Source organism: Symphalangus syndactylus, chromosome 15 (assembly GCF_028878055.3).
Source record: "Symphalangus syndactylus isolate Jambi chromosome 15, NHGRI_mSymSyn1-v2.1_pri, whole genome shotgun sequence".
NCBI lineage: Eukaryota > Metazoa > Chordata > Mammalia > Primates > Hylobatidae > Symphalangus > Symphalangus syndactylus.
In genome coordinates, this window is record NC_072437.2 from 81,865,547 (window position 1) to 81,893,101 (window position 27,555).

A 27,555-nucleotide genomic window follows, 5' to 3' on the forward strand; every position below is an offset into this window, starting at 1 on the left:
GAACAAGTTATAGGATCTACTTTCACTTTTGAAACAGGTGAAATCTTTGAAGCCTTTCCAGTCCCTATATTCTATCAAATCTGATCCTCCTAATTTCTCACTGTGATTCTATCAGCAAAAATTCTTAATGTTCTCCTAATAGTATGATCCTTTTCCTTCTTAATTCCAACTAAAGCATCATTTCCAAACAACCTTTGAAAGCATCTATGATGTTGTTTTAGCCATTTAAGTCCATAAATGCAATTATAAAACATCTTCATCAGTACTGACTTTAGTGCAGCTTTTTTTTAAAGAGTCAGATTTTGAGCACTGGAGTTAGATCCTAATTCAAACTTCCAAAAATCACTTATTCATAGTAAAATGAGAGTGATAATACATATTTCATAATGATGGCAACAGCAGCCCATCTAGAGCAGCCACTGCAAAGATGCTAGCTGCAGCTGGGGAGGCGTGGCGGGTGTTGCAGGCTCCAGAGAGCCAGCAAGGGCCAAGAACAGGCGGGAGCCCCACCCCCTACCAAGTTGGCAGGACAGAAGCCTGCGCTCCCAGGCACAGCTGCAGCTGCCCAGCCATACCTCCGGAACTGGACATCCCTGTGCTCTCAGGGGCCCAGGAAGCCCCACTTCCCCCACAGGCTTGGAAGGGCCCGATCCTGCTCTCTGGTCTCCCCCCATTCCCAGTGCCCGCTCTGATTTTGCAGCAAAGTTATGGCCAAGCCTGGGTGCTGTCCGACCAGGTGTGTGTGTGCACTCAGGGCAGCAGCTGACATGCCAGCCACCCCTACTTTGCCGCCCCCTCTGGACTTTGGGCACCAACAAGTGCAGGAAGGAGGCCAGGGTGGGGCTGATGGCAGCTCCATGCAAGCGTGCAGGCCTCCCTCAGTACGAACAGCCTGAGCACTGTGGATGGCATGTTGATGGCGGGAGGCAGACAGGTTCTTGGAGAGAAAGGGGAGGATCGCTGTTGAAACCCCACTTTCAAGTGGTAGATGGCCTAAAGCCTGGGGGCTGGGCTGCCAGTTCTGGGTAGAGTCCGTGGGACGGGAGTGAGAACTTGTGCTTTTTCCAGGCCCACTCATGGCCGTCCATGGACCAATCAGCACATACTTCTTCCCTTCTAAGCCCATAAAACACCCCCAGACTCAGCCAGACTTGTGCAGATGTGGGGACTACCAGTTGCAGGATGGAGCAACCCACTTAGGGTCTGCTCGACTTGTGGGGAATGACCTGCCTATGGAAAGGAGCTATCCACTATGGGTCTCCTCTCCACTGAGAGCTGGACACTTGCCAGGATGACCTGCCTGTGGAAAGGAGCTACCCACTACAGATATCCTCTCTGCTGACACCTGGACACTCATTGGGATGACCTGCCTGCAGAAAGTAGCCACCCACTTTGGGTCTCCTGAGAGCTGTTCTGTCACTCAATGAAGCTCCTCTCTGCCTTGCTCACCCTCCAGTTGTCCATATACCTCATTCTTCCTGGACACGAGACAAGAACCCAGGACTTGCCGAGTGGTGGGACTGAAAGAGCTGTAACAGAAACAGGGCTTGCCACATTGCAGGCGACAAGAAAGAGAGAAGAGCTGTAGCCCTTCAGGAAGCCCAGACCTAGGGGCTCCCCAACCCAGGGCTGTGACAGCCTCTTTGGGGCTCTGCGGTTCCTGGCATCTCCAAACTTCCAGGCACCACTGCATTCCCTGGTGCCCACAATGGAAGCCACTTACAGTATGCCTGGTCCAGCCGCAGGCTTGCACAGAGCCGGTGCCTAGAGTTGCTTACCCCACTGCAGCCAGCACACCTGGCTGTGCACAGTGGTGAGACCCCACGCTCGTTTCACACACCCCTTGCCACTGACCCTTGGCAGGCGTGGGTGCCTGTCTCATCCTTGGCAGGCATGGGATCCAGGACAGTAGCACAAGTGGAGAGCAGCCAGTGGAAAGCAGCCAGCCAGGCCAAGTGGGCGGAATTATTAGCTCAGAGGGCCTGAGCAAAACTCCAGCAAAGGTACCACCAGCCACAGAGGTTTCTGGCTAGAAAAGCGACACCCCAAGGATCCTGTGACAATAATACTATTATGACATTTAAAAGAGATAACACAAGAAAAGAAGCTGGCTCTTCCCACAGTAATTAAGGTGACCAATTAAGGTGAAGACTTTGTGTTCTGAACTACTTGGTTTTAGCCATAATTGGGGTTAATCAAAAGAGATCCTCACATTTCTCAAATTACTCCTTAAAGTAGAAAGTTGCTTGAGAATGGCCTAATATAAAAAGTATTATTATAGATTACTTCCAAAAGAAATTTTTTTCAAATATGAAAACCACTTTTATACAACTTGATGCCCTTTTCCCTGACACAGAATAATTATCTGGAGAAGCAATTTATAAGTGACTTCATTGTTTTTGGTAAAAGGGCAACTCAAATTTTGCCTTAATCCCTATGACATGATGAATTAGTTCAGAGGGTGATTCCTAATTGTTTTTACTTTATGTCTTTAAAGAGAAGCACCTCTTACTTCCTCACCCATTTATTTGATGTCCTAAACTGTGTTAGAGTCTTGCAGCCTCTTTCACAGAGGCCATCTCTGCCCTCCTAGACTGTCCTCTAGGAAAAGCTATGGAGGGAGGCCCCATCCGCTTCTAGTCTTCTCTTCCCTTGATTTTGTCATATTTGTTGCTCCAGCAGGAAATCAAGTGACCTTCTCCCTAGAACAAGGAAGGGGAGATAGTCTTTCTTTCCCACCACAGCTCCTTTCCACAAATACTTAATTCACAAACATCTTGTGCCTGGCATTATAGTCGTTACTGGGCTTCTTTCGAAGAGTGAGGAAGCCCTCCTTCTAAAAAGCTTTCAAACCAAAAAATGCTAGTAGAAATGTGTGAACAATGGTTTTTCTTAGCAGTAGGAATGATATAATTTATCATCTAGTTTTATCACAGACCAGTAGAACAGAGATGTTTCCAGATAAAAACAGCTTTCTTGTTATAAATTAAAGTTCAAAGAGAAAAGGAAATGCAAAACAATACTTTTAAACCAAATTTAACTAGGACAGTGGAATGTTTATTGAACAGCTAAATCCTAGGTAATATAATAAGCATGGTACACAGTATCTTAATGTTCAACTCACGTCTATTATCATTGCATATACAAATTACTAGTTAACTGAGACTATGCAAAATGAATTTGTTCACTCTCATACTGCAAGTATAATAGCTGACCTGGAATATGAACTCAGGTTTTTCTGACTCAAAAATCTAACTTCTTTCCATACACTTAAATATTTATTTAGTGCCCACCTGTGGTAAACATTGTGACTGGCCCAGGGGTGGTAGATGTGTAAGCAATAATTATAGGGCAAAATAATAAGTGTGATATCTTAGGTATGGCAGGTACCAGGAAAGCATAAGAAAAGGTAACCGAGTAAAGTACTAGATGTTGAGTAGTCAGTAAAGGTTTCACCAAGGAATTTTCTCCTAAATTAAATCATCAAGAATAATCTTAAAATCATTAATCAGACCAGAGAATGACCGTATTAAGGAAAAAGCAGAAAATGTCCAAAACAGAGGCAGAAAGTCAAAGCATCGTTATGGAAGGTGCCCAAACAGTAGGGTCCTCTGAAGTAATTACAGAATGGTGGGAAATTAAGGCAGATAAATACTCATTCAGAGATCTTCTAATCCCCCAAAACACTGAAAACACTGCTAAGGAATCCGAAATTCACCCCACAGCACATGAGCCCCAGCCAATCAGAACAGATACCAGTTGTAAATGGCCAGTTCAACCTAACTAGTGCAAACCAGTGAAATATCAACCCTGCCGTTAGGAAATGGGAGCAGCCAGTGGGGTGTTTACCGCAGGGGAGTAGCCTGACCAGCTCTGTATTTAAGGAAGGCAATTCCTAAATATATAGCATGAGGATATAATATGAAGTATGAATAGAAGGAAGGCAAAAGCAGAGACCAGGAATAAATTCTGTTAAAGGGTTTCTGCTGGAGGGAGAGGAGAGATAAATGATTTTAAAAGACGCCAGGTAATCAAAATGTAATCATCATTTCAAATGAGTCTATTACAATAACAAATGGGACTATGTATTATACAGAAATTATTACACAACAATTCAGACTGGTGACTCTGCGATTACCCCCACAAATATATCTGAATGTTATTTCAGCAGAGTAATAAGAAAAATTACTATCATTTAACTAAGCACCTTGTTTTGTTCAAGTTACATAACATCAAACATCTATTTTACAAACATTTTTGGAAAGGTGCTGGACCATAGAAAATATGATTCTATAAACTCTACATCACAATGACCTCATTTAATCTATTTTATGGAAAAAGAAAGCAGACTTGTTCAACAGAAGAAGTAAGTACTGATATATTTCTAATAAGCCTCTGAGTCCTACTCTGTGATCATTTTATTATAGCAAATGTTCAAGCTATATATTCTGGCCCACACTACTTTCAGTTATATGGATCACTACTCCAGTAAACCATTTACAACCCTACAAATGGCAATGTGTACAATTACAGCGCAAAAATCTAAATAAAAACAAATCTTATATAATATCAAGATATGTAAAATGTCCGTATTATGAGACACAAGATATTAGAGGTTCCTCTACTTATAGTATTTGTCTGGGTGCTTTAAGTACTTGATATAGGCTCTATTTCCAAATCAATAAGAGAATATAAAAATTCAGAAAGACCCTCAAAGGAACACAAAATAAGTCATAAAACTAGAGTACAGGAGAATAAGGAACAAAAAGAATCAAGCATGGTATGTCTCAGATCCATTAGGATGATTAATGTGCTTGGGAATTTTTAAAAACTGTTTACTTATTTGTGAAAAGTAAAGAGTTACAAGCTAATATATAATTACAAACTATAAACTATAAAGATTTTAGATGCATATTGCACTTACAAAGAGTTTGAGGAACTTAAACAGTTTAAATCCTGCCAGTCATCAGTGAAAGAGATCACTTAATATTTTCTTTCTTTCCCCTACTGATCCTAGTTCTAAAATAAAAACTAAAGCTGATCATACAAGAAAATATTGCCTATGAGTTTCTCATGTGTTTGATTAAAGGGATCAGTTTTACTTGACAAAGTAACAAAAACAGACGTCACCATCTCTGTATAAGCATAGAGAAAAAAAGTAATAAATAGATATAAAAGCTACATGGTATTTCCTAAAATTATGAATTTTCAGCAAACAGTCCATGGAAATTTCTTTTAAGTGTGGTAATGACCCAACATCCATACATCAAATTCAGCTTATTTGACAAATCCGTAATCTTCTCACTTATCTGTATTACTCTTCAGTCTATCCAGAATTATAGAAATAGTAGTTCTAGCTTCACTGCAGTTTAGTTACTGGTTGACTTTGAATTAGAAGTTAAGGTGGCTAAATAGCACATATGTTAAACATAAAAAACTTAAACTCAGAGGTGGGTCAATGCAAATAAAATCAGATTCACTGTTGAATTTCATTAGGAAGTTTGCATAAAGAGAACAGTTCTTTCAAAATGGCCTTTTTAAACAAATAGCTAACTCCTTAAATGTGTGGCATTTGATTAGAGGATTTCATGAAAAAAATTATATTTGCAAATTAATGGCCATTTGCTCTTAAGACATAATAAAGAAAAGGTTTTAAAGAATCCTTACGTATAATCCAGTCATGGTAATTGTCAAAGAATGCCAGAATAGAAGATCAAATCATAAGAGAAAAATTAGTCATTTCCCATACTGTTTACTGTACCTGTTGTTGAGTTATCTTACCTGTATGTACCTAGCTTAAATTTTCATATTCAAGCATGAAACCCTCATGCAGGCCTATGGAGAGTTCCACAGTGCTAAGAACTGAGGTGCTTCCTGCCAACAGACAACATCAGCTTGCCAGCCATGTGAGTGAGCTGTCTTAGGATGGATCTTCCGGCCCCAGTGTCAAGTCTTGGGATGACGGAAGCCCTAGCTGACATCTTGACCTCACGAGAGACCCTGAGCCAGAACCACCTAGCTAAACCACTTCCAAATTCCTGGCCCTCAGAAACTAAAATGATCCTCATTGTTTTAAGCCACTGAATTTTAGGGTAACTTGTAATGTAGCAATAGAGACCTAATAAAAGGACATGTAAAAATAATAATAGTATTTTAGTGTGACTGTAATAGAAGAAGACTGGGAGTAATTTTGTCTTCTACTTCCTAAACTTTCTTTAAGGTTATGTCACTTTCATTGTTCCATTTTTTAAAAAGCATATTTAATGTTCATATTACTCCCACCATTTTCTTTGGAGAAGTTTTACCTAAGTCATTCACTCATTGAACAAATGCCTGCGAGGATGACAAGTCAGAATAGTCACCATCACTGACCTTATGGAGTTTACAGGAGACTTTAATCAAATTTGTCTAGGATTATAGATAGTGATATAGTTATATAGTCTTTTTTTCCCCTGTGTTTCTGGAAGGCAAATTAATTCCTTCTAGAAGGCAAATCAATTAAGCGATTAGTAAATGGGAAAATGACGTCAGCATAACACAAAAATTGTATTGGTTCACCGGGTTTTTTCCTTCACAAGAGCACTCAGTACAGCCGGTGAATTATAGCCTTTATCAAGAATGGAAAGAGCTCTCAGCTCTGCTGTATAGCAGCAGGAAGAATCTTTTCATTTGTATTTAACAAGACCTAAAAGCAAGCACTTCCACTAGGAGGCCCTACCAGCTTTGTGCTGCTTTCAGCTTATGCCAGGTTACCCTGCCTCTTGTACCCAACCTTACTGCAGCCCCCCTGGTTTGGAGCTCCACTTCCTTCTGTGTTATATCAGCACCTGCCACCTCTGCTCTAATTAAAATGTTGGTAGCATTTCACTCTTCTTTGTGTATTTTTAATACCTACCATTAGAGCTTGCTGTTTTACTAAACTGGTACCAACTTTTTGTTTTCTCACTGCTCTGGTTACAATGCTGCACAAGTTTTGAGGGGTTGGCCCCCACCTTGTTTTCTTCGTAGGCTGTCTTATTTTTAGCACATAATGCTGCAGAACGAGGTATTTAGGAACATATATATCGTGGCATAGAAGAAATGTCTGAAGGAAACTTTCACAGTACTAGGACAGTATATAACACAGGACCTTGACCTAATATGGAAATAGCATGTGTGAAGGTTTAAAGCACAGAGACAGGAATACAAGGAGAGCCTCCCAGGAAAAAAAAAAAATACAGGCTTAAACTTTGTCTTTATCCCCGAAGACTTTGCCAGGCTAAGAAAGCTATATTCACATCATATGGCTGAAGCATTCCTTTTTCTAATAGGACTCTATGGGGGGACAGGAGCATGACAATGATGAGACTAATTCAGTGGTTCTCAACCTTGGATGAACTTCAGAATCACGTAGGAAGCTTTTAAAAATTACAGATGTTCAGGCTCATACCTCAGAGATTCAGACTGCACTCATCTTGTGTGAGTCAGTTCCCACAGGTGATTTCAATGTGAAGCCAGGGCTACAAACCACTAGACCAGAGGGGGCGCTGGCAGCAATCAGAGCATTGGCGAATAGCTCTTAGGAAGAAATTTTCTAAACAACAACAAAGCCCAGGACTGATATCACTTATGTATTAAAAATATGGCAATTTGGGCCAGGCATGCTGGCTCAGGCCTGTAATCCTAGCACTTTAGGAGGCCGAGGCAAGTGGATCACCTGAGGTCAAAAGTTCGAGACCAGCCTGGCCAACATGGCGAAACCCTGTCTCTACTAAAAATACAAAAATTAGCCAGGCGTGGTGGCAGGCACCTGTAACCCCAGCTACTTGGGAGGCTGAAGCAGGAGAATCGCTTGAACCCTGGAGGCGGAGGTTGCAGTGAGCCGAGATTGCGCCATTGTACTCCAGCCTGGGCAACAAGAGCGAAACTCTGTCTCAAGAAAATAAATAAATAAATAAATAAAATAAATAAATAAATAAACAAAACTTTGCAATTTTTAATTAGCAAATAAGACTGTGCATTCATTTTTCCCAACAAAATTTACAAGGATATTCCTAGGACACAAGCAGGGCTGGAAATAAGCAGAGCTGCAGTGTGAGGGCCAAGCCCCCAGGAGCACTCATCTAGACCTCTCAAGAAGGCAGCACATAGGGCTGGCACCCAAGAGCTAGGATTTATGATCCTCAAGAAGCTAGGGAAGGGGTGTAGGGAGAGCGTGGAAGCTTAGAACTAGTACCAGAGGGATTTGGGTAAGCTATTCAGTGTGACTTAGCACATACAAATAATAGCACATACCATTTTAAAACATGGCCATCTTTGGAATGTCCAAAGGATAAAAATGTACAGAGTGGTTTAAATACAGTGCTATTATATGGAGGTAGATAAGTGGGTGGCAACAAAAGTTTTCAAACCTAGTAATCAGAGTCACAGGAGGGGATATTTTAAAAATACAGATTCCTTGGCTGGGCACAGTGGCTCATGCCTGTAATCCCAGCACTTTGGGAGGCTGTGGCAGGCGAATCACTTGAGCTCAGGAGTTTAAGACCAGCCTGGACAACATAGTGAAACCCTGTCTCTACTAAAAATACAAAAAATCAACCTGGTGTGGTGACGCACACCTGTAGCCCCAGCTACTTGGGAGGCTGAGATAGGAGAATCACCTGAGCCCAGGAGGTCAAGGCTGCAATGAGCTGAGATCATACCACTGCACTCCAGACTGGGTGACAGAATGAGACTGTGTCTCAAAAAAAAAAAAAAAAAAGAAAAGAAAAGAAAAAAAAACACAGATTCCTGAGCCCAATGTCAAACCTTATGAATTCGAATCTCCAGAGATATAAAATAATAAATTAGCAACAATAACTGCTATGGCTGGGCATGGTGGCTCATGCCTGTAATCCCAGCACTTTGGGAGGCCGAGGTGGGCAGATCACTTGAGGTCAGGAGTTTGAGACCAGCCTGGCCAACAAGGCGAAACCCCATCTCTACTAAAAATACACCAGGCATGGTGGTGCACGCCTGTAGTCCCAGCTACCCAGGAGACTGAGGCAGGAGAATCGCTTGATCATGGGAGGCGGAGGTTGCAGTCAGCCAAGATCGCACCACTGTACTCCAGCCTGGGCAACAGAGCAAGATTCCTTCTCAAAATAAACGAAAAAACAAAAAAAACAGCTGCTATGAAGAATGAAACTGGATCCCTCCCTGTCTCTCACCATATATAAAAATTAACTTGAGATAGATTAAGGACATGGATACCTGACGTGAAACCATAAATATTCTAGAAGAAAACCCAGGACACACTTTCTGGACACTGGCCTTAGCAAATAATTTATCACTAAGATCCCAAAAGCAAGTGTAACAAAAACAAAAATAAATACATGGGTCTTAATTAAACTAAAAGCTTCTGCACAGCAAAAGAAATAACAGAGTAAACAGACAACCTACAGAATGGGAGAAAATATTTGCAAACTATACACCTGACAGAGGAATAATCTCCATAATCTACAAGGAACTCAAACAAATCAGCAAGAAAAAAAAATAACTCCATTAAAAAGTGAGCAAAGGATATGAATAGATATTTCTCAAAAGAAGATATACAAACGGCCAAGAAACATATGAAAAAATGCTCAACATCACTAATCATCAGGGAAATGCAAATCAAAACCACCACAATGAGATACCACCTTGCCCCAGGCAGAATAGTCATTGTTTAAAGTCAAAAAACAATGGATGTTGGCACAGATACAGTGAAAAGGGAATATTTATACACTGTTGGTGGGAAATTGGTACAACCTCTGTAGAAAACAGTATGGAGATTTCTCAGAAAACTGAAAGATCTACCATTCAATCCAGCAATCCCACTACTGGGTATTTACCAAAAGGAAAAGAGTCATTATATAAAAAAAGACACTAGCACTCAGATGATATCACAGCATAATTCACAATTGCAAAAATATGGGATCAACCTATACACACACGTGCACACACACACACACACACACAATGGAATAAAAAGAACAGCCATATAAAGACAAAATAATATCTTTTGCAGCAACTTGGACAGAACTGGAGGCCATCATTCAAAGCAAACTCAACTCAGGAATGGAAAACCAAATACCAAATGTTCTCACCTATAAACATGAGCTAAGCCATGGGTATGCAAAGGCATACAGAGCTGTATAATGGACACTGGAGACTCAGAAGCGGGGTAGGTAGAAAGGGGGTAAGGGATAGAAAATCACCTATTGGGTACAATGTACACTATTCGGGTGATGGGTACACTAAAAGCCCAGACTTCACCACTGTACAATTCATCTACGTAACCAAAAACCACTTGTACCCCTAAAGCTATCGAATTTTTTTTTTAAAAAGCTGCTACCATTTATTCAGCATTTACAATATGCCAGGCAATTTTCTAAGCACTTTGTATGTATCATCTTATTTCGTTCCTGTAACAACCTTAACAGTCACCTGGAACACAGAGAAGTAACTTGCCCATAGTAGACGGATCCAGGTTTCAAAACAGTCTGTGCTCCTAACCATGACATTCTGCGTTATTTAAGATACCTTCCACCCGCAACAAACCAAGTAATTTTTTGAGGCAGCTGGTATTTAATCCAGTATTTGGGAACCGCTACACTATGGGGACTTTCAAGTCGCTTTAGCCATTTCACTATTTGAAATCAGACACAAAATCAACAGTATCTCCCATTACTGGTCTTTATATCAAGAAATATTATCACCTTAATTATGAAAAATTTACAATACGCTAAATGCACAGAAATAGTTTTCCTGTAGAAGACTGGTTTATGTCTATGTTTGCTGTTTCTAACAAAAATAGAAATTTTATATAACATAGTTTTTACTTAACCTCACTTAGCAAGTTGCTATGTTTTATCAATTCTGCCTTAATAATATCTTAAAGGCTTTTAAATTCTTTCTGTATTCCTACTGACATCACACTAATTCAGATTTATATCATAAAACTTCCAGATTGTTGATTGCCATATCATCTCAACTGGTCAGTCTGGCTCCAATCTCTCTCCAGCTGGATCCAAGCAAATCCACCCTGTGCTTTCAGGCTAATTTTCTTAAAACATTTCCTGCCTGTCACCCATGCAATTACACGTCTGTTAATGATTACAGGGTACCTACAGGATAAGCCCCCAATCTTTATAGCCAGGCATTCAAGATCTGTAAGTACCCACCGCCTACCCATCTCCGGCTTCCCTTGCCTAAATTCAACTACAATGCATTTTTTAATCCAAAATTCCTTCATAAAAACAAATACATCTTAAGCCACATTTAAAATGAGAAAAGTATTTAAACTGTGGGCCAATTCTTTAAATCCGTTTTAATAAAATTCTAGCTATCTTGGAGTTAAATGTTCAAATCTCATACTACTTCAAATGAGCTGCTTTTACTAACAGCTCTTAAACTTTTGGCAGAATATGTAGGAAGATGTTCTTAACACAAATCGAGCTCTTGCATCTGATCTTTCTGGTAATCTTGAAGTTCAGAGTTAGTTTTAGATGTCCAATTACTCAAAAACTCTGCCCCAAAGCAACAGGGAGGGTTTAGACTGTGTTTTAAAGCACGAATCTTGTATAATTCACTGAGCCAGTTTGTCAGACTTGAATTGTATTATTTTTACTTGAAAACACATGGTACCATGCCAAGAGGAAAATGTATCCAATCCTAGAAGTACAAGCTAGTGAAATGTATCTATATATTTCAGTCATGAAAGTTCCACTTACTCGTCTACTGTGAAGTTAAAAAAAAAAGTTCTACTACCAAGCAGAACTGAGAAGAGTGAATTGACGATGCCCTAATATCCATTTCAGGTGGAGCTAATTTATCAGTTATTTCCTGTGGCTTCTCTGGAGCTCTTATAAAAGTTCTCCATTACCCCTTGAGGACTGAATTTAAGATGAGGGGGGAAATTTGATGATTTATGTAGCCATCATGCAAAATCCATATGAGTAAGAAAGTGACAGGTAGATAAACATTTTAGAGAGCCAGAGAAAGGATTGCTGCTGGAAACCATGCTCTCTCCTCTCCCCTTAAGGTAGGGCTCAACTGTTGCTTTCTTAGTGCTTATGTGAGGTTAAACTGATTCATCTTTTAAAAGATTAGAAAAATATGCAAATAATTAACGAAGGGAACAAATGTGAAAGAAAACTTCCCCATAGTCAAATCTTTTATAACAGGTTTGCAGAACAACTCAAGACCTGGAAGCCTGTGGAAAAGGAAATGCAGTATGCACAAATGAGCAAACCAAGAAGTCCAAAGGATGAAGATTTTACCCACTGCTTGTTGTATCACCAATAAAGGCATAAACTGCCTTGAAACAGCTCTCCAATTACCAGAGCAGGTAATTGGATTCGAAAGGAAAACATTCGTGTCTGGCCACATCCTTTATAATTATTATTATCTCATTCATACAAATGATGTACAACTCAGAGTCTAAAATATTTTTATAGGAAAGATTCTTTAAAGTTGCTCCATGAGCAGTTAGATTTGTTTCTAATATTTCTCATAACTACAGAACTCATTCCTCACAGTCTGGTGCTACCTTTACCATACTAGTGTTTGAAGAAGAAATTTTAAGGCCTCATAGTTTATTTTCCTTCCCCCATATACCCTGTGTCACAAAAGCCACTGGGAGAAGGCAGTGTCTGCCTTCATTTGCTATTGAATTTTGCAGAAAGCAGCCATGTTGTACCACACCAGAGCCTGGCCCTTCACATGATTCACTTCACCTCCAATAGGAAAAAAATGCAGATAAAGCAAAAAGCAAGTTGACGTCAGACCCAGCTTTTAAGAGTCAAGGTCCAGAGTCTCTGCTGGGACCAGTCCTTATTCCCTCCACACTACTGTTACTGACCACTCCATCTTAATCACATCCAATAACGCATTCAAATGGCTCACTGACAACAGATAAGTTATACTCTACTGCTTAAGAAATCAGGAAAGCGTGAAATATAGTTTAGTTTTCCATCAAAAAAGTTAAAATTTAAAAGTTCTGGCATATAAAGTGCGTAATAGCTAACCACCTGGAAAACTTAGATTTTAGATAACCAAGGGTTTGCTGTTCATAAAAGCAAAAAGAATCTACAAAATACAATCCTGCCACCTTGTGGTACCTATTCAAAAGTACTTCATACTTTACAATAAATTTTCTAATTTTAAAAAATGTGCTTATTTGAAAAAATATTAATCAAGATAAAGTTATTTTAACATATTAAATACTCATGCTGACATTAGCTAAAATGCACTGAAATTTGTTTGAAATGAAATTATTTCTCAGGTCAAAACTAAATTCTCTCTTCCAGCATAAGATGTGGAAATGCAATTGTGTAGCACTTGGGTCTCTTGATAAACTCTTACCATCACACTTTCCTTTCTGACAGTTAAATAGCCAGAATGTTAAATACATGGAACTGCAAAACTTTTACTAGATAGCATTGCTTGATCAATTTTTAACTACAAGTAGAGATTAAGTATGGTAAATTTCTATATCTTTACTAAACATATAATTTTTAGATTGTTCAGACTTCAATGAACCTAAATAGACTTAAGTTTCTTAACATCATATTGACATATAAGAGAACAGTTCTAAAACAGTGAATTAAAATACAGAACCACTGGCAGTTTCAGAGCATCATCTACAATAATTACTTTTCGAAAATTGTTATGTGATTACTAAGCCTCCTCTGACAAATAAAATATTGAAAGCTTATCCTGTGAAAATAGAAACTACCAATTACAGAAGTACTCCCTTATCTGTGGTTTCACTTTCCATAATTTTAGCTACCTATACTCCAAAAATATTAAGTGAAAATTCCAGAAATAAGTCATAAATGTTAAATTATGTGCTGAAATCCTCCCTTTGTCCAGCAGATCCACATTGTATACACTACTTGCCCATTAGTCACCCAGTAACTGTCCCAGTTATCAGATCCACTGTGAGCGTGTCAAAGTGGTTGGAGGGTTCAAGTAACCCTTATTTTACTTCATAGCCCCAAAGTGCAAGAGTAGTAATGCTGGCATATTGTTATAATTTTTCTATTTTATTACTGTTGTTGTTAATCTCTTACTGTGCCTAATTTATAAATTAAGCTTTATCAGAGGTATGTGTAGGGAAAAAACATAGTGAATATTGGCTTTGATCCTATCCTCAGTTTCAGGCATCCATGGGGAGTCTTAGAATGTGACCCCTGGAATAAAGAGGGGTCACAAATGCAAAGAGAAACTGTGGCATTTTTCTGTTATATGGCATCCTTTGAATTCTTCTATTTAACAAATACTGGTCACCTCTTTTGTCTCACAACTTGAGAACTGCTCCTTCTTTTTTTTTCATATGAGAAAGCATGTTTTACTTTGCACACTGGTATCAATCCTTCAGACACTCTTAACCATTGACATATCTGATTTCTGTCTCCCCTCTCACCCACTCATTCACTCAACAAACATACGAGGACCTGCTATGTGTACCAGGTCCTTAAAACGGAAACATGAAAAAGCATCCACTAAATGGCTACAGGAGATACAAGGATATCAGTATTATCTATAAATCCTTAAGTAAACTCAGAAAAATATAAGATTAAAGAAAATTCAAGATGCTTTCAGAATGTGGTTTAAAATAAAAAACTAAAAAATAAGGTTCAAGAAACAATAAGATTTGCAAGTTGATTTGCTTTAAATTTCATTGTTTTAATTAAGCATCATGTTTGAAAGCTCTATCACAGTCCCTTCTAAAGTTACTCCATTCTCCCTTTCGGCTTTCTTAATAAAATAAATGGCTTTTCTTAGGTTTCTTCTTAAATGTCCCTGCAATTAGACGTAATTTCCTCTAGAAAAGTGTCTCTCAGGTAGGGGTACACTATCAGATTTAAAATATTCACTAAAGTATAATTTTAGTTAAAAACACACACATTTACATACATACATGTCCATATATATATTATATACTATGTTTTAAATATACATAGATATAAAACTATATCTCTAAATATTACAATCACATACATCTGATACAAGAGATAATTTCTTTATCCTTCATCTAGTGCCTTTGGTACACAGATTTGTTAGATATTTCCCTTTTAATTTCTCATATCTTCCAAATTTTTCATTAAATACATTTCTAATTAAATCTTTAAGGTGGGAGGATCACCTGAGCCTAGGAGGTGGAGGTTGCAGTGAGCTGAGATCATGCCACTGCACTCCAGCCTGGGCAACAGAGCGAGACCCTGTCTCAAAAAAAAAGGATTTTTTGAAAATCATCACAGCCAGTTCTAAAAATTATTTTTTATTTTTACTTTTTTAAGACTAGTCAAGTGCACTAGTGAGAAGGGGGGAAAGAGTAAAACAAGGAGTTCAATCTGCAACTGACTGTGAACAATCAATTGAGATAACTCACTACCTTCAGACCAGCCAAAAATTACTCTTAACTCCTGGTTGTCTATTAAGATCAACAACTAAAATCTAAGTTATTTCAATGTTCTTTTAAAAAACAATCTTTCCATTTACATCTATATGGTTATGAAAACAATATCATTTAACTGTTAGTAATCAAATGCTATTTTTAGTTCCTTTCTTGCTCTAAAATTTCATGATTATTTTACTAGAAAGTTTACAAATACTTCAGAAACCCACAAATCAAAAACAAATTTGAATTTTTAAATAATGGACTAGTTTATCATTAAAAGAATTAGAAAATTTTGCCATCATATGCAAGGGTTAATTTAGGTAAAAAGCTTATTTCTCCTTTTTTTTTTTTTTGGAGACAGTGTCTCACTTTGTCACCCAGGTTGGAGTGCCGTGGCTTGATATCAGCTCACTGCAGGCTCGACCTCCTAGGCTCAACTGATCCTAGCACTTCAGCCTCCCAAGTAGCTGGGACTACAGATGCACACCACCACTCACAGTTAATTTTTGTATTTTTCGTAGAGACAGGTTTTCGCCATGTTGCCCAGGTTGGTCTTGAACTCCTAACCTCGAGTGATCCTCCTGCCTAGGCCTCCCAAAGTGCTGGGATTACAGGTGTGAGCCACCATGCCCGGCCTTATTTTTCCTTTAAGATTCAAGAATTTTTATTTAAATTAAGCATAAAATTTCTCAATTGGAATTGCAGACCCAATGTATATCTTTTATTCAAACTGATTAATGCATTTTTAGATTTATTTAAAATATTAAATTTATTAAATAATATTAAATTTACCAATCACTCAAGTATTTTACATTCATTTAAAACTATACAACTGGAGGCCAGGCACAACGGTGCAGGCCTGTAATCCCAGCACATTGGGAGGCCAAGGCAGGTGGATCACTTGAGGTCAGGAGTTTGAGACTAGCCTGAGCAACATGGTGAAAACCCATCTCTACAAAAAGTACAAAAATTAGCCGGGCATGGTGGCACACACCTGTAGTCCCAGCTACTTGGAAGGCTGAGGCAGGAGGATCTCTTGAGCCCAGGAGGTCGAGGTTGCAGTGAGCCAAGATCCTACCACTGGACTCCAGCCTGGGCAACAGAGCAAGACCCCTGACTCTAAAAATAAAAAATAAATAAATAAAAATAAAACTGTACAACTGGATGAGTACTTTTGTCAGCATGCAAATCAGTTTAAGTTATACAAACAGTAGAAGCAGTATATATGTGTGTGTGTCTGTCTGTATATATTTAGCATAGATGTATATATTTTTAAATTAAGCTAGAGTCAGGCCAGCTTTATTAAGCATTCACAAAAATCCACATTTCAAAAGAACCATGCAACTGATGGTTTACATATAATTTAAGGACCTCTATTCCTAAGACAAACTAAAGCACAGCTAACATCATCTTTAATTATAGACTAATTAAGCTAATGTTTTCTGACAGAAAGGCTCAATATAATACTCAATCTTTTACAATTTTAAGCCAATTTGTAATGGCTTCAACAGAGGAATCCAACAAATTAAAAAGCTGTTATGCAACTAAATGTTTAAAGATCTTAAGCTAAAAAAAGGACTATATAATTCATCTCAGTTAACCAGTAAAAAATTTCTATCATGATCTCCAAATAATCCTCTAAGTGATTTTTAAAATAGCTTTAAAATTTTTCCAGCTAGGGCTTTTTCCAACTTGGACCCGGCAGAATGGCTCCCGTAAAGAAGGGTGGCGAGAAGAAAAAGGGCCGTTCTGCCATCAACAAAGTGGTAACCCGAGAATACACCATCAGCATTCACAAGCGCATCCATGGAGTGGGCTTCAAGAAGCGTGCCCCTCGGGCACTCAAAGAGATTCGGAAATTCGCCGTGAAGGAAATGGGAACTCCAGATGTGCCATTGACACCAGGCTCAACAAAGCTGTCTGGGCCAAAGGAATAAGGAATGTCCCATACCGAATCCGCGTGCGGCTGTCCAGAAAACCTAATGAGGATGAAGATTCACCAAATAAGCTATATACTTTGGTTACCTATGTACCTGTCACCACTTTCAAAAATCTACAGACAGTCAATGTGGATGAGAACTAATTGCTGATCGTCAGATACATCAAATAAAGTTATAAAATTGCAAAAAAAACAAAAATTTTTCCAGCTAGGAAAAACAAAGTAAAGAACTAAAATGGCTGAACAGAACCTAATTTCACCCTCCAAGCTGGGTATTTAGAAACCAACTGCCTTTCAAGGTACTAGGCAGGACTTAGGACAACTGAGAGACAATTCCTTCCACAATTATTTGAATTACAGTGAGGTACTCACAGCAGGATTATCACTAGACTATAGGAAAAGCTTCATGCTACAGACTATGGTGGCTTTCTTGGGCCTCTCTTTCCACCCAGGCCCAACTGACACTCCTGGTGGACAAACAAGTGCTTCAGGAAGCAGTCCCAAAATTCTGTCTGTCCCCTAAGGCAGTTTCTACTTAAAGGGGCAGTGGTCCAATTTATTTATGATGACTCATTACTTCAAAGAGAACAAAAATACTATGAATATAGTGATTTGTTATGTTTCAAGCATTTTAAAAGGCATGGGTGATTTTCTTTAGGTTTTCTTAGAGTACAACAAGTTAATAACATAAGGCCTCTACAGACCATTTCATCTTGATCCCAAAATCAGGAAAATCTAGTGAGGGTTTTCCCAACTTTTTTTTTTTTGTTTGAGATGGAGTCTCGCTCTGTCACCCAGGCTGGAGTGCAGTGGCGCAATCTCAGCTCACTGCAAGCTCCGCCTCCCGGGTTCACGCCATTCTCCTGCCTCAGCCTCTCCGAGTAGCTGGGACTACAGGTGCCCGCCACCACGCCCGGCTAATTTTTTTTTTTTTGTATTTTTAGTAGAGACTGGGTTTCACCGTGGTCTCGATCTCCTGACCTCGTGATCCGCCCGCCTCGGCCTCCCAAAGTGCTGGGATTACAAGCATGAGCCTTATGTCAGAGGTGAAAAAACAATAAGGATGCAAGAATGGGAGGAAGGAGAAGAGGAAGAGAAAGGATGAAGGAAGGGATAAAAATAAGAATGGAGGGAAGAAGGAGGGAGAGGAGATGAAGAAAGGGAGGTAGGGGAAGGAGGACGGGAGGAGAGTGAAAGGAGGGAGGGAGAGGAAAGGGAAGAAAAACTAACCAGACAAGCAAACCAAAACCCAGGCAAGCAGGTATCAAGAAGTCTCAGAAATGTAGAAACGAGATGTCTGACAACTTTTTCATTCCCAGTACAATAAGGCCTCATTGTACTTCCTGCAATTTATATCTTAGATACTCTACTCTAGCCCTAGAAATATACTATCTTATTGGAGCAGAGGTGGGGAAGGGGCGGGAAACAAAAAGAAATCTACAATTCTTTGTTTTTCTATTATTTAAACAGTCTGCAATGTTGTTCCAGAAGGTAGACAAGAGACTGATAAAATCAACCAAAAAAACAAGTGAAAGGAATTAAATAAAAGCAGAATGGTATAAATTAGGAAATGGAAAATGCATATAATTAGTAAGTAAATATACAAGTTGGATCTTTTAAAAAAAATAAACTTTAGAAAATTAAAGAAATTTTGTAATAGAAAAAAGATAATCCAAAGGGTCCAACATAAGTAGTTTTAAATTATCAGAATGAAATGAACAATGACAAATGTAGTATATATCAAAACTGTAGGATGCATCTAAAGTAGCACTTAGGGAAAATGTATAGTCTTGAACATTAGAATAAAGGCTAAAGATTATTGGGATAAGGATTTCAAGGAAACTGGCAGGGTGGGAGGGTCAAGAGAGGGAGGTAAAACAAACAAAATAAAAGCAAAAAAAAAACTCAAGAAAGGAGATAAAGACAACAGCAAAAACTGTTAAAATAGAAAACAAGCATATATTAGAAGATCAACAAAACCAAAAATTGGCTGTATGAAAAAGACCATAAACCGGCATGCCTCCAGTATAATTTTATCAAGAAAAAAGAGAAGGCGGAAATAAGCAGTATCAGGAACGAAAAAAATATATAACCATAATTTAAGAGATATAGATTAAATGGTCAAATAGAAAAAATACAACTTACTGAAACAAAGAGATATAAAATCTGAATAGTCCTATATTACCATCATATAAAGTTAAATCAATATAATAGTGAAAAATATTTCCTCAAATAAAACTCCCAGACTAGATAGCTCCACCAAAAAGTCCTACAAAGCACTAAGTGACCCAGCTCAGCCAGTCCCTGCAATGGCCAAAAGAAAGATCAACAACAAAGCCCAACGAACATGACAAAACCTTAGTACATGGCCAGAAGAAAAAAATTAAAATTAATGCCATGTGGTTGACACCCAGAGCTCTGCATGAACCATATGATATACTCTGGGGACTCCAAAAAATATTTGGAAGAGGCACTGGTATCCCACATTAGGTGGGGGCTACATGGATTATAATTAATAAAAACTAATATTCTAATGAAAACTGTTTACATCTTAAGGGATATGGAGTTTTCAAATATTAGCTGAGATGTGATTATTGACATAATACATAAATTAAGTATTACTCCCAGTCTATCCAACTTTCTACTTTAATAGTTATATAAGCTATATACAAGCTATAGGGAAACTTGTGTTGTGTCTAGGAATTTAAATATAAAAATAATTCTATTATAAAACAGATCATTAATACTGTATCAGTCAACAATTATATAAATTATTTGTAACTTGAAATAAACAGAATAACTAATGAAGTGATTTTTTTCTTTTTGTTGATTATTATCTAATAAAAAGTGTCAATATACAAAAGCAGGGATGATGTGCTCTATTTTAAAAAAAGAAAGTTATCAAGAGTATCCATAAACTGCATGATCTGACCCTTGAATTATGAAAAATAAATCTTATACTTGAAGTCGAACTTTAATTTAAAAATCAGTCAATTATGAGTCAAAGGGAAATCTTATGATGGCTGTTTTCTATAGTTAGTAATTACAATCTACATTAAAAATCAAATTTCTTTTTTTTTTTTTTTTTTTTTTTTTTTTGAGACGGAGTCTCGCTCTGTCGCCCAGGCTGGAGTGCAGTGGCATGATCATGGCTCACTGCAGCCTCAACCTCCTGGGCTCACGTGATCCTTCTGCCTCAGCAGCCCAAGTAGCTGGGACTACAGGTGCATGCCACCAATTTTTTAATTTTTTGTAGAGATGGGGTCTTGATATGTTGCCCAGGCTGGTCTCAAAACTCCTGGTCTCAAGCAATCCTCCTGCCTCGGCCTCCCAAAGTGCTGGGATTACAGGTACGAATTGCCATGCCTGGCCTGTTTTTTGTTTGTTTGTTTGTTTTATTTTGAGCAGTTTTGCTCTGTCGCCCAGGCTGGAGTACAGTGGCATGATCTTGGCTAACAGCAACCTCCACCTCCCAGGTTCAAGTGATTTTCGTGCCTCAGCCTGCCAAGTAGCTGGCTAATTTTTGTATTTTTAGTAGAGACGGGGTTCCACCATGTTGGCCAGGCTGGTCTCCAACTCCTGGCCTCAAGTGATCCACCCGCCTTGGCCTCCCAAAGTGCTGGAATTACAGGCGTGAGCCACCATGCCTGGCCAAGCTGACCTATATTTTCTCAAACACAAAGATTTTACTAACTATATTAGACTAGCCTAGTCACTGATGGATTTAAAAAATTTAAAGATTGTTGAATGGATCTTCCCAGATGGAATATATTTAACAATAAAATACAATCACAGCAAAAATAAGAATCCATTATTTTTCCTGAAACAATATATATTATTTATATATAATAATGGCTCCCTTTCATCTCTGGGCATTTAAACATCTAATTTTGCCTGAAAGGCAAGTCCTTCCATGGTACACCTTTTCTAGTTTATAACTCTGATCACTCTTTGGATCTCAGGAAGTTCCTTCCTGAAGTGAGCCTTGCATGAACCCTTAGACCAAGTGAGGTCTCCCTGTCAAATATGCCCATAGAATTTTTTTTTTTTTTGAGATGGAGTCTTGCTCTGTCGCCCAGGCTGGAGTGCAGTGGCATGATCTCGGCTCACTGCAACCTCCACCTCCCGGGCTCAAGTGATTCTCCTGCCTCAGCCTTCTGAGTAGCTGGGCTTACAGGTGCATGCCACCACGCCTGGCTAATTTTTGTATTTTTAGTAGAGACAGGATTTCGCCTTGTTGGCCAGGCTGGTCTCAAACTCCTGACCTAGTGATCTGCCCGCCTCAGCCTCCCAAAGTGCTGGGATTACAGGTGTGAACCACCACGCCCAGCCTGCTAATAGATTTAAATATCATTCCTTAAGAGACAGAAGAAGAGACCATGAAGAACACAGAAGTATTAACACTATTTTAAAGTAAAGTCCTTATATAAAAAGTAAATAGTAAAATAATAAGTATAATAATAATAATAAATAAGTAAAATAATTTCTACAGATTCCTTGGGAAAACTAGGAGAAAATTTAAAACCAGAACTATTTTTAAATTACTTAGTTAAATCACAACATTCTCTTAGAGATGCCAGAAAATTCTACAAGCCTTAAGTTACAAGAAATATTAAAATTTACTCACATTTAAAATTTACTTACATTTCTGTATGTTTATACAGAAAAAATACATGTAGAATAATAATACCAATATTGAACTCCACACACTAAGTACTTTATACGTGTAATCCTCATGAAAACTCTAACTCTGTTTTACCATTTTATAGGCAGAAAAACTGAGACACAGAAAGACTAAATAACATGCCCAAGTTCATAGGCATAAGTAAATAATTTTTTGTCAGGCTTGGAACCTGGCAGTCTGATGCCAGAGTGTATATGCTTTATTGTCTCTACAAAGAATAAAATAAATAGGAAGCTCAAAATTTGGGGAGGATGGGAAAGGGTAAAATAATGGGGTATTTGAATTTTTTCACATTTTTCATGCATAGCAATTCTTTACACAATTAAAATGAGCCAATGATAGTAAATTTACACCACATTCCAAAACATAAGCCAACATCAAACTATTTATGGAAAACTCATGATTAGTTTGTTTCCCACACTCTACCACGGTATCTAGTTTTCCTACTATGGATGCCACCCAGCAAGAGAGCCCAGTATGCACACATGGACACTAATTGTCAAACAGCACTAGGTAGGGATTTCTGGCAGTGAACCAAAAGAAACGAGATTAATGAATTTTTCTATGTCTGATATATAAACAAACACACAGGTACTGTGTGTGTGTGTGTGTATGTGTGTAGCTTTTCGGTCAGGCTCTCTATCCTCTATCATCAAAGATTATAGGTCTCTGAATGTTACTGAATGAAAAAATATTAAGCCCTCTTACTTGGTCCTAGATGGCCCTATGAGCAGATCCAATGAAATAAACTACACAAGAGTGACTGATTCTAAAAAACACCAGAACTAGGTTATCTATGAATGGAAAATGCATCTGTGTATCTAGAATCAGCAACCCTAACCTTTAGCACACAGTCTAGAAACTCGACGAATGAAAACCAACCTCTACACCAAGCTTGCCCAACCCACGGGCATGGCCTAGGACAGCTTTTAATGCAGCCTAACTCGTGAACTTTCTTAAAACAGTATGAGATCTTTCTGTGTTTTTTTGTTTTTTTTTTGTTTTTTTTTTTTTTTTTTTAGCTCACCAGCTATCATTAGTGTTAGTGTATTTTACGTGTGGTCCAAGGCAATTCTTCTTCCAGTGTGGCCCATGGAAACCGAAAGATTGGACACCCGTACTCTAAACAGTTCAAAAAGCTCTCATAAAGCCACTGTACCAAAGCAATATACTGTGCTTTTAAGATCTTGTTATAAAATTATTGACTTGTATATCGTATAATCCTTAAAACTTAATTATCTGGCTTCCTGGGTTTCAGGAAAGTAAAAGCAACTAAACAAAAATGGCAAGCTGTTACCAGCCAAACACACCAGCATTCTCAAGAAGAGATAGCTTTCAACCTAATAAGACAAAAAATAAGTACTGGCCACCAAATGAGACAACTCATCACCCGTATGCTAAATCTGAGTCACTAAGGACACATAGTCTTCTCAGAAGGTTAAAACAAGATTAGATAAAAGTTTAAGCTTCGATTTCTGTGTATCAAATACTCAAACCAATGAAAAATCAGGTAAATAAGTTGTTACTATTCAGAATCTACAGCGTGCCATCCTATTATTTATTTAGGACTAAAATGGAAAAAGTCTATGATTCTAGGCTGGCCCTATCAAGGACTGCTGTATGAAAATTTTATTTCAAAAACAGCAAATGGAAGACACAGCTTTGTATTTAACAAACATGAAACTATTAAGCCACCATTTGAGAGCATTCAATGAATACTGAGAAATATTAAATTTGAAAAATAGGGTTAATAACAAGACTGATAAGAAGTTTGGATCTTTTTTTTAAATTGAATGTATAAGATGTGTACAAGTTCCAAAATGTTATCAACAGCACCTAAAAAATCTTTCCTTTAAATTGAGCAACTGTAAAAGACAAAGATCTTAAAAGTATTTCATTTTAACATAGCATTAATTTAACATTCATTAACATTAAAAAATTAAGATTGGAAAATCAATTGTTTTATGGTTTTGGCATTTTTTAAGACAACAGGGTAATGCTATTAATTCCTTGGGAATTAGTGATTGCTGATAAATTCATTTTTACATATAAAAGTATTAGTTGAACACTTAATATATAAAAATTGTAGGTGCCTGGGACATAAAGATTCTAATGAAAGAAATAGACATGAATCAAATAATTATAATATGGAAATTCTCTCACAGATGAGAGATTAAGGCAGCAGTGATCCCAGGACCAGCTGTTGAGGATAAAGTAGAATTTAGGATGATGTAGGGTTTGGGCTTAAGGTAGAGTACATGTTGGTACTAGTAGCTGTGAGAGAATACAGGAGGGGTGGATTATATGAAAACAGGAATAAATAAGAGGCTGTTTGGAGGAGACATCCAAATAGATACATTCACAGGGAAATTGAAGACACTCCGGGCAGCTCTGAAACTTCTACAAAGGAGTCCAGGGACAGGGGTTAGGAGACACTTCTTAAGGCCAAGTTTCCATACTAACCACACTCCTTTTACATAAATGTTTGTTTTTTGGTTGTTTTACATAGATTGTATGCTTATTCAGTGAAGCTTTCATGTGTAACAGGTCATAGAGATTATGGGGGGCTGCTGCCTACACCCTCTTCCCCTTGTGTTATCAGCGGCTGAATTGGGTTCCACAGATAAATCTCAAGTGGAGGCACCCAATTATCAGGATAAGGATAGGGTTGCTGGAGTACAAAGAAAACCTACTATAAAAAGAAGGGAGGCCAAGCAACAGAACCTAGAGAAACACCACCGTTTAAGAGAGCTGAGGAGAGAAGCCAAACAAATAGTAAATGAGACTGAAAAGGAGAAGGCCGAGAGACAGGAGAACCAGAAGAGACTGGTGCACTGGAGCCAACAGAGGAGAACTTCAGGAAGTAACAGGCAGCAATGGCAAAGATACAGAGAGATCAAATGAGACAAGAAGGATGGAAATGGGCTCCTCGGGGCTTGAGATTTCGCAGTTAGGAAGTCATTGGTGACATCTGCAGAAAAAGCTTGGGGTGGGAGGTGGTAAGGAAAAAGGAACAGCCACACCACAGCAGTGTAGATGAATGGATAATGAGGAAGACAGGTAACTGGTGAGGGGTGGGTGGTTCTGGTTCACTTAGGTTGTCAATAAAGTGGAAAAGATTAAACAAGAGATGATATATCCTGATAAAGCAAAGTCCCAGAGAACACAGGAAGGAATGAGCTATTTACCATTTGACATAGAAATTTAAATTAGCGTGTGATGAGAACACTAGCCTCAGTCAGTGTAATAACCGTGATGCAGACACTTTCATTTGTTCATTCAAATATTTACAAGCATCTACTATGCTCAGGAACAATACTCGGTGCTGATCATTTACCAACACAGCCCACCTAACTCCACCCACCCTGAAGGCTGGATATATCTACAGTCGTGGTCCATGATGCTGGCAGATAACACGAAATCAACAAATATTTCTAATAATCCACAAGTGGATTTCATCCCCCTTATGTCCTCCTAGAATGTGCAATGGGCCATACTACCGAAAAAATTATAGCAATAACAAAGTCAGCGGGGGACGTGCAATCTAGGTCCAGTGTAGAAAGTATTCCTCCTTTGAATTAAAAAAAAAAATTCTGTATATTTAGCAATCACATACAAATATTACTGACTGAACCATTATTCTCAGTTAAAAAAAACTCTTCATGTTTATATTGCATCCTCAATTATACTTCTTAAGATGTCATAATTTCTTTGTTCCTTCTCAAACTCCATCAGCCTTTCAAATATAAAGGGTGCTTAATATATTTTTATTTTTGTATAATATAAAGCAAAATTATGGAAACACGTGCATGCTAGTAAATTTGCAGTATAGTTATAAAAGAATTGACATTTATGCTGTTAGTCTAGTAAGTGCCAAGAATGACTTTATACATACATTATATCATTTAATCCTCAAAACAACTCATTTTCAGGTGAAGAGACTGAGCTTTAGAGAGGTTAGCCAGGTGCAGTGGCTCACGCCTGTAATCCGGGCACTTCGGGAGGCTGAGGCAAGTGGATCACCTGAGGTCAGGAGTTCAAGACCAGTCTGGCCCACATGGCAAAACCCCATCTCTACTAAAAATACAAAAAAAATTAGCCAGGCATGGCGGCACACACCTGTAATCCCAGTTTCTCAGGAGGCTGAGGCCAGAGGATCGCTTGAACCTGGGAGGCAGGGGCTGCAGTGAGCCAAGATCACGCCACTGCACTCCAGCCTGAGCAACAGAGTGAGACTCCATCTCAAAACAAAACAAAACAAAAACTCAGTAGAGAGGTTAAATAACCTCAAGTTACACTGCTAGTAACTGACAGAGCTGAGACTGAAGACTCAACTTTGTTGTTTCTGCTCTACCATACTACCCTTTACTCTAAATGATATGCAGAAACAAACAGTAAACATTTTGAACATTTATATTCTTAAGTTACATATTTTATGTCAAATATTATAGGCTTCATTACCAAAAAAGTTATTAGTTACTAAGATAAAAATATAGTTATTGAAACATTATGTTCACTTTGGATATGTAAACATTGACTAAAATATTAATGATAGCAACTAACATTTATTGAGTGCTTACTAATATGCCAGATGTTATTCCAAGTGCTTTAGAAAGATATTTATGCTTCACAATTATCCCAAGATCATAAATGCAACAAGTGCTAAAGCCAGTATTTAAACTCAGAGAGTCTAACTTTAAAGCTTATATTCCTAATCAGTACATTATATAAAACTATTTTTGTAATATTCTTTCCATTAAGAAACTTTAAAAAAAAGTAACTACATTATTTAGATACAGGTTTTCCCCTAAATTACCAATACACTCAATAATGTACGATGCAGAGTTAGACATTCAGTGAATTAACAAGCAACATATTGAGATATAGCTTTCTCTAGACAGTCTTTCAGCTACAAATTGGATGTTCAATTTTAATCTCCCAGTCTTTATAACAATTACCATTAGCAAATTTTAAAACAAGGATGCTTTGTAGAAAGCTAGCACAATCAGCTAGCTTTATTTTAAAATCATGAACTATCAAGAAAATTGTAGGAAATTTGCCATTGCTACTTTAACAAGAATTATGGGCCGGGCGCGGTGGCTCAAGCCTGTAATCCCAGCACGTTGGGAGGCTGAGGCGGACGGATCATGAGGTCAGGAGATCGAGACCATCCTGGCTAACACAGTGAAACGCTGTCTCTACTACAAATACAAAAAAAAAAAAAAAAAAATTAGCCGGGTGTGGTGGCGGACGCCTGTAGTCCCAGCGACAGGCTGAGGCAGGAGAATGGCGTGAACCCGGGAGGCGGAGCTTGCAGTGAGCAAAGATCGCGCCACTGCACTCCAGCCTGGGCAACAGAGCGAGACTCCGTCTCAAAAAAAAAAAAAAAAAAAGAATTATGAAACAAGATCTACAAAAATTGGCTGACCCTGAACATAGACGGGATATTATTTGAATAGCCCAAAACGCCCACATTCTACAGACCGGTCAATTAAGTTAAAGGACATGCAGAAAGATGCTGGATTT

General features: G+C 38.3%; 1 protein-coding gene and 1 pseudogene across 2 annotated transcripts in view; one reads left to right on the forward strand and one right to left on the reverse strand.

Annotated features, from left to right (window-relative positions):
* TSC22D1 (TSC22 domain family member 1) overlaps window positions 1-27,555 on the reverse strand; it is a 154,128-nt gene that overhangs the window by 31,939 nt on the left and 94,634 nt on the right. The window contains exon 1 of one of the 2 annotated variants that reach the window (XM_055245235.2): window positions 17,718-17,741. The exons of the other annotated variant lie outside the window; for it this stretch is intronic. The gene's annotated coding sequence lies outside the window, so the exon portion shown is untranslated. Of the gene's footprint in view, window positions 1-17,717; window positions 17,742-27,555 lie in introns of those variants that run through there. 2 annotated transcript variants of the gene reach the window in all.
* Window positions 17,086-17,557, forward strand: LOC129464157 (large ribosomal subunit protein eL31-like; annotated as a pseudogene).